The sequence below is a fragment of the Lepidochelys kempii genome, chromosome 8, assembly GCF_965140285.1.
Source record: "Lepidochelys kempii isolate rLepKem1 chromosome 8, rLepKem1.hap1, whole genome shotgun sequence".
NCBI classification, from domain to species: domain Eukaryota; kingdom Metazoa; phylum Chordata; order Testudines; family Cheloniidae; genus Lepidochelys; species Lepidochelys kempii.
Window position 1 is genome coordinate 9,853,336 of NC_136387.1, and position 12,677 is coordinate 9,866,012.

A 12,677-nucleotide genomic window follows, 5' to 3' on the forward strand; every position below is an offset into this window, starting at 1 on the left:
TTAGCTTTGAAAACCTAGATATCAAGCCTGGTTTTGACTAATACCATCTGTTTTGAAGCTTCCAGCTGTTACCTCTTGAATTCTGACTATATGTAGCAATTGTGAAAATGATCAAAGCTCTGCAAAAATCAAGATGCATAGTTAGTCGTGACCATTGAACGTATGAATGGCTAATGAACATTATAGGAATTCCCCTAATAAGCAGAGGTGCTGCCCATAAAAAGCTTTAGCAGTTTAATTGTTAGTGTAAAAGGAAAAAAGGCAAAATTTTCTCATGCATGTCCAAGCTGCCCTGTTCTCACTAGAGATTAAAGTCTGAACTCTTAAAGTATGATGTGTAATATCAGTTGGAACACTATTTCAAAAATGGAAATGAAATGGTTTTTAAGTCACATCATAAAGGGGTATAGTGAACTCAAAATCTAGTCCACTGAAAAATTGATTTAAAAATATTCAGGTGTACCTTCCAGTTTTACAGTCATATTTCCCTGTTTTTTAAAAAAAATTCTTTTCCTGTCGCTATGGGAAAGACCCATGGAACCACGGGAAAGTAGCAAACCTATACACAGCGCTGTCAAATATGTAGGTCCCTACCAAATTCACAGCTGTGGAAAAACGCATCAGGGACTATGAAATCTGGTCTCCCCAGCGAAATCTGGTCTTTTGTGCACTTTGTGACCAGCATTTCTCAAATGGGGGGGGTCCCAAACCAAAAGAGGAGCATGGGGGGGGGTGTCTCAAAGTTGTTGTGGGGTTGCAGTATTGCCACCCTTACTCCTGCACTGCCTTCAGAGCTGGGAGGCCAGAGAGTGGCAACCACTGGCCAGGTGCCCAGTTCTGAAGGCAGCATCCCACTAACAGCAGTGCAGAAGTAAGGGTGGCAATACCGTACCATGCCACCCTCCTGCGCTGCAGTCTTCAGAGTTGGGTCAGGACCCCTACCATTTAAATATCTGAAACAATGAAATTTATGACTTTTGAAATCCTGTGCCCAAAATGGACAGTCAATTTGGTAGGGCCTTACAAATATGCGTGGTAAACAAAGTGAAAACTGGCACTTTCTCTTTACTTGGGTCTCCAGCCTCCATTGTGAGCCCAGTTCATACTCCCCTAGCTGTTTGATTTTTGGTCCTCTGTGACTATGGCTGCCAAGATGAGCCACCTCTTCCATGTTCTATTCCAGCTCCCCCCCCATGTGGCAGCTTCCTCAGTCTAACTCTGGAACTCTGGCCCTTTCTGACCACAGATAGCAAGGAAGCTGCTTGCAGAAGCTGCGCACCAAACTTAATCTGCTGCTCCTCTGGCTCCTCCTTTGATGCTGCCTTTACTTCATATAGCTCTTCTGCTGTATCTTTTATTGGTTTCTCCTACAGTCATTCCAGCTACATCTGGTTTTGAACTGGTCCTGAGCCCCAATCTCAGGTCTGAGCTGTGAATTCTTTTAAAGCATTGCTGTGTTCCTTGGAGCTATGTTAAGTACTGGAATGGGTAGAATAAATTCCTGGTTTGTGAGTTGCTTTGTCAGTGAAGTGTTTCCTACCTGTGACTGGGGAAGACAGTTACTTTGTTCTTGAAGCACATGTCATGGCTGAGGGCAGTTGTTTCTTGGTCATGAGACTGAAGGGCTAGATGATTAAAGGTATTTAGGTGACTAAAAATGCTAATAGATGCCTAGTGAGATTTTTCAAAAGCACCTAGGGTGATTAAGCATTTCTGGAAAATCCAACCAGGATCCCAGCTGAATCTTTAGGCACTTAAGGCCAGATTTTTAAAATGTGTATTTAACTACCTGGTTTGGTGTATGTAGCTTGTTTTTTAAAAAATCATGTTGTTTCCTACCCCCCAGTTTTCATCTGTTTCAGGATGTTGACTCACCATTTAACCAATGAGGTATCCATTGGGGTGTTTTTGGAGGGAAGACTCCTTGATCCAGGGGCCATTTGTCACTAGATTTTTGAAGCTTAATGGCTCTGCAGTTCTGGAGTTGTAAGGCACATTTCCCTAGCTCAAGTTAGCGAAAGACTCCAGGCTATGGCCTGGATCCATAAAGGGACCTACGTGTTGGGATGTTCAGTCTCGTAGCACCTAATTTAGGCACCTGTAAAATCATGGAGACAATATTGTGGTCCCCATAGCCTGGGTTAGGCACCTAAGCTCTTTATACTGTGAATGGTGGGGAGAGGCACCTAAGAATACGATCCATTAGAGCGGGTAGGCTAGCCAATGGGAAATGCTCATGACGGGTGTTTCTAAGGTGCCTATTTCTGTGAACTGGACAGGACTTAAGTGTGGCCTTTAGGGAGGCACTTATCTCTGCTGGCAAACCATCAATGGGAACCCATTACCTGGAACAGGGGTGGGCAAAATACAGCCCGCAGGCCAGATCCAGCCTATCTAACATTTCTGTCCGGCCTGCCAGGCTTTTTGGCTGCCCCCTTGCGATCTCTAGGCTGTGCGCTCAGGCAGGCTGCCTGCCTGCTGTGGCCCCATGCTGCTCCCAGAAGCAGCTGGCTGCTGCTGGCATGTCTCTGCATGCCCCTGGTGGGGGGGGGGGGGGAGGGTGAGGTGGCTCTGTGCGCTGCCTCTGCCCCCAACACCGTCATCCTCAGCTCCCATTGGCTGGAAACTGGCCAATGGGAGCTGCGAGGGCAGTGCTTGTGGGCACAGGCAGCACACGGAGACCTGCTGCCCCCCCTCTCCCCAAGGGGCACGCAGAGATGTGCCAGCAGCAGCTGGCCACAGCTGCTTCTGGGAGCAGCATGGGGCCATGGCAGGCAGGCAGCCTGCCTGAGCCCTGCTGTGCTGCTGGCTGGGAGCCGCCTGTGGTAAGTGCCTCCTGGACAGAGCCTGCACCCGCTCCCACACCCCTGCCCCAGGTCAGAACGCCCTCCTGCACCCAAACTCATCCTAGACCTTGCAGCCCCTCTTGCACCCTAATCCCCTGCCCCAGCCCGGAGCCCCCTCCTGCACCAAACTCCCTCCCAGAGCCCACACCTCTCACCCTTTCCTGCACCCCAACACTCTGCACCAGCCTGGAGCTCTGTCCTGCACCCAAACTCCCTCCCAGACCCCGCACCCACTCCATTAATGTAGTAGAAATGTATGGCCTGTGACAACTTATCTAAATTCATGGAGTGGCCCCCCTGCGAAAATTATTGCCCACCCCTGGCTTGCAGTCAGGTGGCTTAGGTACCTAAGTAGTTCATTGTGGGAATAAGTTAGGTGCCTGCCACACAGTGGCTGGAAGAGGCAGCCTTGGTGATGGTTGTGCCCACCTTATAACTTTTAGCCCCCTGATTAGAGAAGTGGCTCTCAAGCTTTCCAGATTACTATACCCTTTTCAGGAGGCTGATTTGTCTTGCATACCCCGAAGTTTCACTTCACTTAAAAATTACTTGCTTACAAAATCAGACATAAAAATACAAAAGTGTCATATCACAGTATTACTGAAAAATTGCTTGCTTTTTACCATATAATTATAAAATAAATCAATTTGAAAAGTACAGTATGTATATTCTGTGTGTAGAGCAATATGAACGGGTCATTGTCTATGAAATTTTAGTTTGTACTGACTTCACTAGTGCTTTTTATGTAGCCTGTTGTAAAACTAGGCAAATATCTAGATGAGTTGATGTACCCCCTGGAAGACCTCTGCATACCCCCAGCAGTACACGTACTCTTGATTGAGAACCCTGGGGTGAGAGCATTCATCTGGGTTGTGAGAGGCCCAGGTTTAGTTCTCTCTGCTGCTGGAGAAATCCTTTTCTCTAGTAGAGGGGGAACTGAACCTGGGACTCCCACATCTCAGTGGAGTGCTCTAACCACTGGGCTAAAAGGTATAAGGTGGTCACCAGCACCTCTGGTGAAATTTTGAATGGGACCTGATCCTGAAGGTCCCCTCTAAGCTTGCTAACTAGATTGGGTCCCTCACTTGGCTTAGGAAGATGAACACCAGTCTTCCCCTGGTTTGTAGATCGCTCTGGGGGCTTAGGTGGAAGATAGGTGTCTGAAGATAGGTGTCTTAGAGTGAAGCAGCAGGGTGCATGCCCAGAGGCAAAAACTTAGGGGCCTGGTGAGTTTAGGCACCAATGGAGTTCAGCTAGAGTTTTGTGGATTGTGGTGGAGGCTAAAACTTGGACATCTTGTTTGAGTCATGTTCCAGTGGGCGCACCGCTTCTGGTGCGCTGACAGCCCTTGCGCCTTTAATTGGAGATTTTTGGTAATATCACCTGTTCAGCCTGTGCATGCTCCCTATGCTTCCTCGTGCCCTGCTCTGAGATTATTTAGGGCTGCGTGAGAGAACCACCCTCCGTTCCTTCTCAGCAGCCTGGGCCTGAGACGAAATGTTAGTGTGCCTTACTTTTGAAGTCTTTTAGCCTAGTTGCCGTTCTTTTTATTGTTTCTCAAGTTATTTTATTTACTTATTATGTAGGGGGGCTTTCTCTTGATCCCTTTCCCCTGGGGGGAGGAGGACCTTCCCCTGCTACATACTGTTACCCCAGGGTCCTCTCTCTTTGGGAGATGCCTTCCTTGGTCCATGGACGAGACTTTCTATATGCATTTCACCTCAATGCCTCTGATTCTGAAGGTAATCAACAAGATCAAGTGTGACAAAGCCAGAATTATATTGATAGTCCCAATGTGGCCCAGACAGATACGGTATCCTTACCTAATTCATCTAGCTGTCTGTCAGGAGATCAACCTCCCGTCCATTCCTCATCATCTTTCCCAGGATGCCAGCCGCACTCTTCATCCCAACCTGAAGGTACGTCATCTCAAAGCATGGCTCCTCAATGACTCCTGGGACTAGAGTCGACTTGTCCTCAGGAGACACAAAAGGTATTGAACAGTAGGAAAGATTTCATGAGATTCCACTTGCAGAGGTAAGTGTAAAGATTGAGCCTGTGATGTGTCCGGAGAAGTGTTCCAACTGTTACTCACCTTGGGCAGTAACTGGAGTTCTTTGAGATGTATGTCTGTGGGTGTTCCACTATCCACCCTCCTTCCCCTCTGCTTCAGAGTTTCCTGTGGGGACTTTGCGTTAGAGAAAGAACTGAGGGCGGTTCACCCACCCAGCCCTGTATAGCCTAGGAGTGGGGCCTGATGAAATGTAATGCCCATGCTGGCCGAATTGGCACTTCTACCAAAAATCTCCAATTTAAAGGCACAGGGATGTGAGCACACCTGACATCGAGCACCTACGGAGAAGACATCTTATAGAACTTCCGTTATTGCAGAAGGTAACTGCTCCTTAGGTGCCTAAGTATCACTGTGAATTGGGGGCTACATGCCTTGTCTGAGTGCCAGGAGAGGGTATTAAGGTCAGCGTCTGTAAAAGCATTTGAGTGACAATCATGGAGGTTGGGGTCAGCACCTTGTCCTTGCATAAGTGCTACTGTTTCAATACATTTAATTGGTACTTCTCACTAGGCTCAGCAGTGCCCTACAGCACATGTCTCTGCCTTGGTGCATCAGTGCTATGAAGGGGAGGCATGTGAGTATGTCAATACCTTCCCGCATAAGAGCATCAGCACTTCTGAAGAGGGTGTCTGGTAAATTGACTCTTCCCTTGCAAATCAGCAGCACCTCAAAAGGGATGTGCCCTTGGTGCCTCAAATGGGGCACCCTGGAGTCAAGATAGGGAAGCCCAGACCACCCTACACTAGAGTCAGCGACTCTCTGAAGGGAAGGTGAACTGTTGTATTGATTTCTTGCCCTTTGTGCCATGGAAGAAGGGGTGCTCATGTGCATTAGTTCTCCACTCTTGGCACTTTGGTGCTAAGGAAAAGGTGCCTCACACTTAGGGTATCATTTCCAGGGAAGAAGGAACATCCCAACATGTCCATGCTTCCTCACTGGTGTAGCTCTCCACCCTTGGTGTATCAGCGCTAGAGTGGAATGGAAGGGAAGCGGATGAACACATCAATCTTACTAATGTTTTTTCCTAAAAAAAAAAAATATATATATGTGCTCTAGTTCAAACAGGAATTAGTTCTGGGAGGTCCTATGGCCTGTGTTATGCAGGAGATCAGACTAGATCACGACGATCCCTTTTGGCCTTGCAATCTATAACTGCATCACAGGAGGAGATTCCTTGCAACAGCGCCAGGCAGAGGAGGTGTTTCATCCCTGGTGTGTTGGTCTTCAGTACATTTGTGTACCGCAGCAGTGTCATGGGTAGTCAGCCCTCCGGCTCTCTGATGTTAGCGAGTGCATTAGCCTGCACATAGAGAATCGCCAACCTTGATGCCATGCAGATTGTGGGGTCTAGTGTGTGTTTGCTTTAGCAAAGTGTCTCTCAGCCCCAGTGCACTGGCAATAGGGGCAGTTAGACCCTTTATCGCTTCCCCTTGTCACATCAGGTGTGTTAATGGCATGACATGCTGAACCTAGAATCGCTGGGTGCTGACACCCTGCCCGTTGTATGCTGTGCAAAGAGGCAGCTATGACTCACAGTTGCATTGATGTCCCCACTTTGGTGGTCCTCTGATCACTACGCACGACTAGCGTAGGGACACCTATTATCAAATTGCATTTTAGAAATGGGCACTTTGCCAAGTAGGTACGCTTGCCTCGGAAAGCTGAGCGCCAAGGCTGGGTTCTCTTAATGCGTTGGCACTGCTGGTGGTCCCTCAGGTGGTGGTCCTAAAAGGAACGCAGCCAGATTGTTTATGAATGTTCTGTGCCAGTGGCTGAGATTGCTGTGGTGCTCGCACCAGATCTCAGAACGTCAATACTGTCTGGAGGCTAATGTGCCTTTCTGAGTAGCTGGGAAGCTATTCTAACTGGGACTCTAGTCAGCAATGGTGACTTGTAAGACCGCTACCTTCCCGGACTGCTTTCTGGTTGGGTAGAGTTCTAGAGGAATGTGAAATTTCCTATCCTAGTGTCCCAGTCCTCTCTTTGTGGCTACCTTACATGTTTCTGGTTTATTAGCATCAAACTTTGTTGGGCAACAAGACTAGACTATTTTAGGCCAGTCCTCATCTCTTCAAGTGATGTGCAGTTTCAGGGTTTGACACATTCAGTCCTATTGCCTCCACCACCCTGTTTTAAGGAATATTGACATAGTCTGACTAAGGGCTGGTCTATGTGGCAGACTAGTGTGCTGAATGGTCACACCCCAGCTTGCTGTGCACTAACTCATTGTGTAGGACTGTGTAGACAGACCCTTAATTGAAGGAAACCCTTTTGAGTCATGCCAGGTTTGTGAGCTCATGTTTTCTTGACAGGTTTCAGAGTAACAGCCGTGTTAGTCTGTATTCGCAAAAAGAAAAGGAGTACTTGTGGCACCTTAGAGACTAACCAATTTATTTGAGCATGAGCTTTCGTGAGCTACAGCTCACTTCATCGGATGTTTTCTTGAGTCAGTTTACTAAGTACCTAGTCTACAGAATGAATGAACTGTGTGGTATTATGGCTAATTCCCCTTATATTGGATTACATGGATAAGGTGGTGCTGTGAATTCTGTTAAGATTCCCACTGTAGGTGACAAGAGGTATATAGGTGTCGGTGTATAGCCCCTACAATATTCTCATGCCTACGTATCTTGTTCAAACTTTCTTCGTCTCAATCCCAGGTGGAAGGAGTCTAGAGTGGATGATAGTCCTTAGCTAGTTGTTCTACCTTTTTACGCACGTCTGCCGTATTTTGTGTCAGATATTTGAGGGCTGTCATGCACTAATAGGGTGTGATGGATGTGGGTGAGATTTATGTCACAATCCTTCTGCTGAGCTTTGGCTTTGGAGGGGAAAATCAGCTCATTCTCAGCATTGAGGTAGAGAGTATACAAACTTTGTTTGGAATGCCTCTTTCTTCTTTGAAGATATTGCCCAGGATTTTCACTTAGCCACCTACCTCACCTCAGTGGCTGAGGTTGCGGTTTTAGGTGTTGTGTAACTTTAAAGTCCTGCTGTATTCAGCACTGAGATGACACTGGTGAATTTTGGAAATATTACACTGTGGGTGTATATAATTGGTGGCTTTGGGGGAGCTCGTATTTCCTGTGCATTGGGGAGCTGTGTGAGAGGGTGCTGAGAAATTGTTGTTTGGAATGGAAATTTGGGGAGGCTCCTCTTAACTGTCAGTGCTGCAGGGGACCAAAAATGTAACAGCTGGGGGTGTTCCTACCTGTGTCATGCTACAGGTTTGGGACCCAAGAGTTGGAATCCTGTGAGATGATATACTCAAAGGAGTAGAACTACAGGTAACTGTCCATTTTCCCTTATCTTTCAGTGAAACTTGTAATACACAATTTGGTATTGTTAGTACACAGTAGTGGGTTAATAATGCAGACAGAATTGTGCTTAAGTTAGCAGTGTCTCCTTCAGACATTTGTAGCTGAGTCTTTAGACTGAACAATGATTATCTGTCAAAAAAGAGATATCAAGCTGGTTCATGAGGGACAATCCTTTATTTAGGTGTCAGTAGACAGGCTGTCCGAGTCTCTCTTTGCTGATTAAACAACCAATATGCTTATGAGAATATTAGACAAAGCAGTGTGACCATGTTTACTGGACTGCTGCAAAGAACAAAAATTGAAGGTAAAATATATTTTTAATGAAAAAGAAATGAGGTAAAGGACATACAGGGCTAGTAGATTTGGCTTGGAATGGGCGAGGGATTTTCCCCTGTATAGAACCATTTATGTCAGTATCTCAAAGTTACAGTACTCAAATATTAAGCCTCACAACATGCTTATGAATTGCATAAGTAGTTTTCTCATTTTACAGAGGGTGGAAATGGAAGAATTAAGGGTAGCTTTTCAAAAACTCAGATGGTACTTAACTCCAACTGAGAGACAATGGGAGCTAGGCACCTAAGTGCCATTGAAAAATCTGCACCTAAGTGACTTGGCGAAGAGCCAGTGACATGACCGGAACTAGTACCCCAGAGTTCTGAATCCCAGGGCTCTGCTCTAGCCACTACACCACACACCCTTGCCTAACTGGAAAATAAAATAGAAATAATTGATTTTTCTTAAGTTAAAATGTGCCTAACTTCTTGTCTATGGGCCCCCACCTCTGTCTGCCAGATAGAGAAATCTTTTGCCTTTGCTCAGGTGTTTACATATCTTGGTGGTATGTATGTGTGTTGTCAACTTGTCCTGTGATTCTGTCCGCTTGAATGGTCTCTTGGGACATGTGTTAACTCCTGATGCATAACAATATGTTCCACCTTGTATTTAGCTGTGTCACGCCAATTACATTTCCTAACCTGAAGAAGAGCTCTGTATAGCTCCAAAGTTTGTCTCTTACCAACAGAAGACGGTCCAATACAAGCTATTACCTCACGCACCTGGTGTCTCCAAAATTCATAGCTAGGTTGTAATCTTGGCCACTTGTTACCTTTAAATCCTAAATGTAAGGGGGAATGATCAGCATAAGCCCTGGATCATTTTAAATTAAAAATAAAGGAATGTTCGTGTATGCCACAAACTAGAAAAATGCTGTGTCTGTGAAACAAGTGTGGCTTTGTGAACTTAGTGGAAAACAGGCTTAGTGTAAAAATATACATCCACCACTAGAGGGCAACAGTCACAGAGATGAAGAAAATAAACATTCCATAAAAAGATTTTGCATCTCAGTCTGGGGCAGAGTGCTTGATCTTTACATGTTAGTTGTGTGTGTAGAAAGAATATTAGCACACTGAAAAAGGTTTTGGTGAAGACAATGTACCATGGAAGGCAAAAGCTTAAAGCAAAGGTGATCCAATGTTTCTACCTCCTGTGCTTTCACTGCCCATATTGTTAATTGCCTGATCTGAAAAATCCTTACCTTGAGCCCTTCCAAGACCTTTCTCTTGAATGTTCTGATGATTTAGGGCCTTATGATGTCTTCATATTCATATGTTAGATGTTTTGCCTCCTCATTTTACTTCTGTTCCTCTCAGGAAAGAGGACAAAGATTGGCTGCATTCTCTGAATTCTGTCAAGTTTGAAGAATAATTTTTTCAGGTGCCAAAGATGTGCTAAACACCACACAAAATGAGTGAAGACATAGGACAATTTTTTTTTCCAAAAATGGCCTTGGTTTTTGATGATGGAAGTGCTGGGTGTCCAAACTGAGATACTTATGCCGTATTTTCAGAAGTTCTCAGCACTCATACTTCTGCTTGAAGTTAATGGGGGCTACTGTGTGAGAAGGCCTCGGAAAACCAGGTCCAAGATGTCTCAAGTTGGGCATCTAAAAACGGAAGCATGGCAGTTGCATTCAGATGATGGTCCCTGCCCTGAAGAGTTTGATCTCAGTTCATCTCAATATCAGCTTTATTAATGTGCTTTTTTTTTAAAGAGATTGAGATTATGGACTCCAAAGGTGTGGGGTTTTTTTTCTAACTAAAGAAAAAAAAAGTAGACAAGACTATTTGTCAAGATGCAGATTTGAAAACGCAACCACACATGCCAAGTAGGACGGTACCAGTTTTACACACCCAGTTCCAGTTTTACTAGGAGCACTGTAAATCAGCCCTGAAAAATTCCACTCACCCTGAGTAACTTTTTTGGCAGAGTAAAATATCCACTTTTTCATGACCATCAGTCCTTGCGGTAAATGGTAAGCAAGCAATTTTGTGTCTTGGGTAAACGGTTATGACTATGTTGCAAGGCTGCTGTAAAGACAATCACTGATTACTAGAACTTGCCTCTGTCCATCCCAGGAGTTACTATCCACAGATGTAGTCTCTGTCTGGGATTTAACACTCCATAGCTGTGAGAAGCCATTCCCGTTCGAGGGAATTCAAGGTTCAGTATTAAATACACCTGTTTAAGAGAGCATTTAAAGGGTTGTTGGTTTAGTTCAGTTGTAGGTATTAGGCTGGTTGAGGTGGGGTGTTCTGTTGTTGGTCTTTGGCTGAAAGGCTGGTGTTTTGTTATGATAGCTGTTTGTTTAATAAATGTACGCTGCTCAGGGGGTAGGCATTGGGCACCAATGGCAGGGCCTGCTCTTGCTTTTCTAGAAATCTGTTGGGAGTTTTACCATTTGCCATTGACTTCCATGGGAGCAGGCCTGGACCCTCAGTTTCTAAATAAATTATTTACTTTTAGTGTTTGCCGTGTGCCTTGAATTCTTATGCTTTCACTACCTTGTATACCATATGCCATGAGTACGTGATTGAATGGACACTTGGAATGTGTACACTAGGATCTTGGTGAGGATCTTTTCATTGAGTTAAAGGGTATTTTCAAAGGGAATACATGGAAAACATCCTCAGTGTTCTTCTGAATCCTGTGTGAAACTCTGCTTTATGCTGTTTTCTCTGTCTACGGGGAGACAGCTGAACTTGTTTAAACTGTAGGACTGGATGGTGGGAGACCTTGATTCTATTCTGAACACTGCTTCCTTGTGTGACTTTAGCCAAGTCATTTAACCAACGTGTCCTAAGTTTTATCAGCAGTAAAATGGAGATGCTAGAACCTTGTTTAGATATTTAATATTTGCAAAGAGCTTCTGTAGAAATGTAAATTATTAACTTGCTATTACCAACACATTTTAAAAGACATGGACTCAAGATGGGGAACAAAAAAGGCAAGGATAATGCAACTGTATGATGAGAAATTTTAAAGACTAGGGTTATTTTATTTAGAAAGGAGAGAGTTTTATATGGCACAGCAATGGCCTTCTGGGCACCTTCTATCTCTTTCCATATTGTAAGAACGTTAGATGAAACGAAAAAGCAATGAAGAAAGTAAATACTTCTCTGTGCTAATTATACATTAGTTTCTGGAACTAACTGCCAGCGAGTATGATGGAGGAAAAAAACTTAATACAATTAATGATTAAAATGAGGAATAGCATCTGCAGTTATATTAGCTGGGGGTAAACATAGCAGGTGTTACTGAATCTCATGCTTCAGGGCATGAACTGACTTGCACCTGGAGTCCAGAAGAAACATCTTCTCTACCATAGAGTGGGTTACAGTTGGCCTGGTATATTATGCATACTATGTGTCTGTAGGGGAGGGCTAAATACCTCATTAGTCTCTCTTCTTAAGAAATCATAAAGTATTCTGCATTATAGCCAAATATACTGTAATAAGCTTATATAAACCACTGATAGTGTTTCCTGTGCTCTTTGTACCATAAGATCAGTGTGGGTTGCAGGTTATTTTTGGTGTATGCATCCTAATTTTACCTTAGATGACATGTAGGTGGGTGTTTGGCAAAGATGGACCTACAGGGCAGAGCTCTTTTAAATGAGAAACAATAGGGCAAACCATTGGGAAAAGCATTTGAAAAAGGAAATGTCCTTAGTCAAATGTGACAATATTTGACAATAGTGGTCCAAGTTACTGTAATTTAGTCATTTTACTGCTGTGTTTGGGGCCTTTTCTAAGTATTTTTATTAAAATAGAAGCTAGAGGCTAAGCCCCTGCTCCCTGTAAAGTGAGTGTGAATGGGGGAACCACATGAGGGTTGCAGAATGAGGGAATCCTGTAACCCAGGGGCAGGGCACAGCACTGGTACAATGCAGCCACGTCTGCTGCCTCATGCTCGTATACCTGTAGGGTGACGAGATGTCCCGATTTTATAGGGACAGTCCCGATATTTGGGGCTTTGTCTTATATAGGTGCCTGTTACCCCCCCACCCCCGTCCCAATTTTTCACACTTGCTCTCTGGTCATCCTATATACCTGGGATCTCTGTAGTTATGGGGCCCATAACTAGTCATGCTCCTGA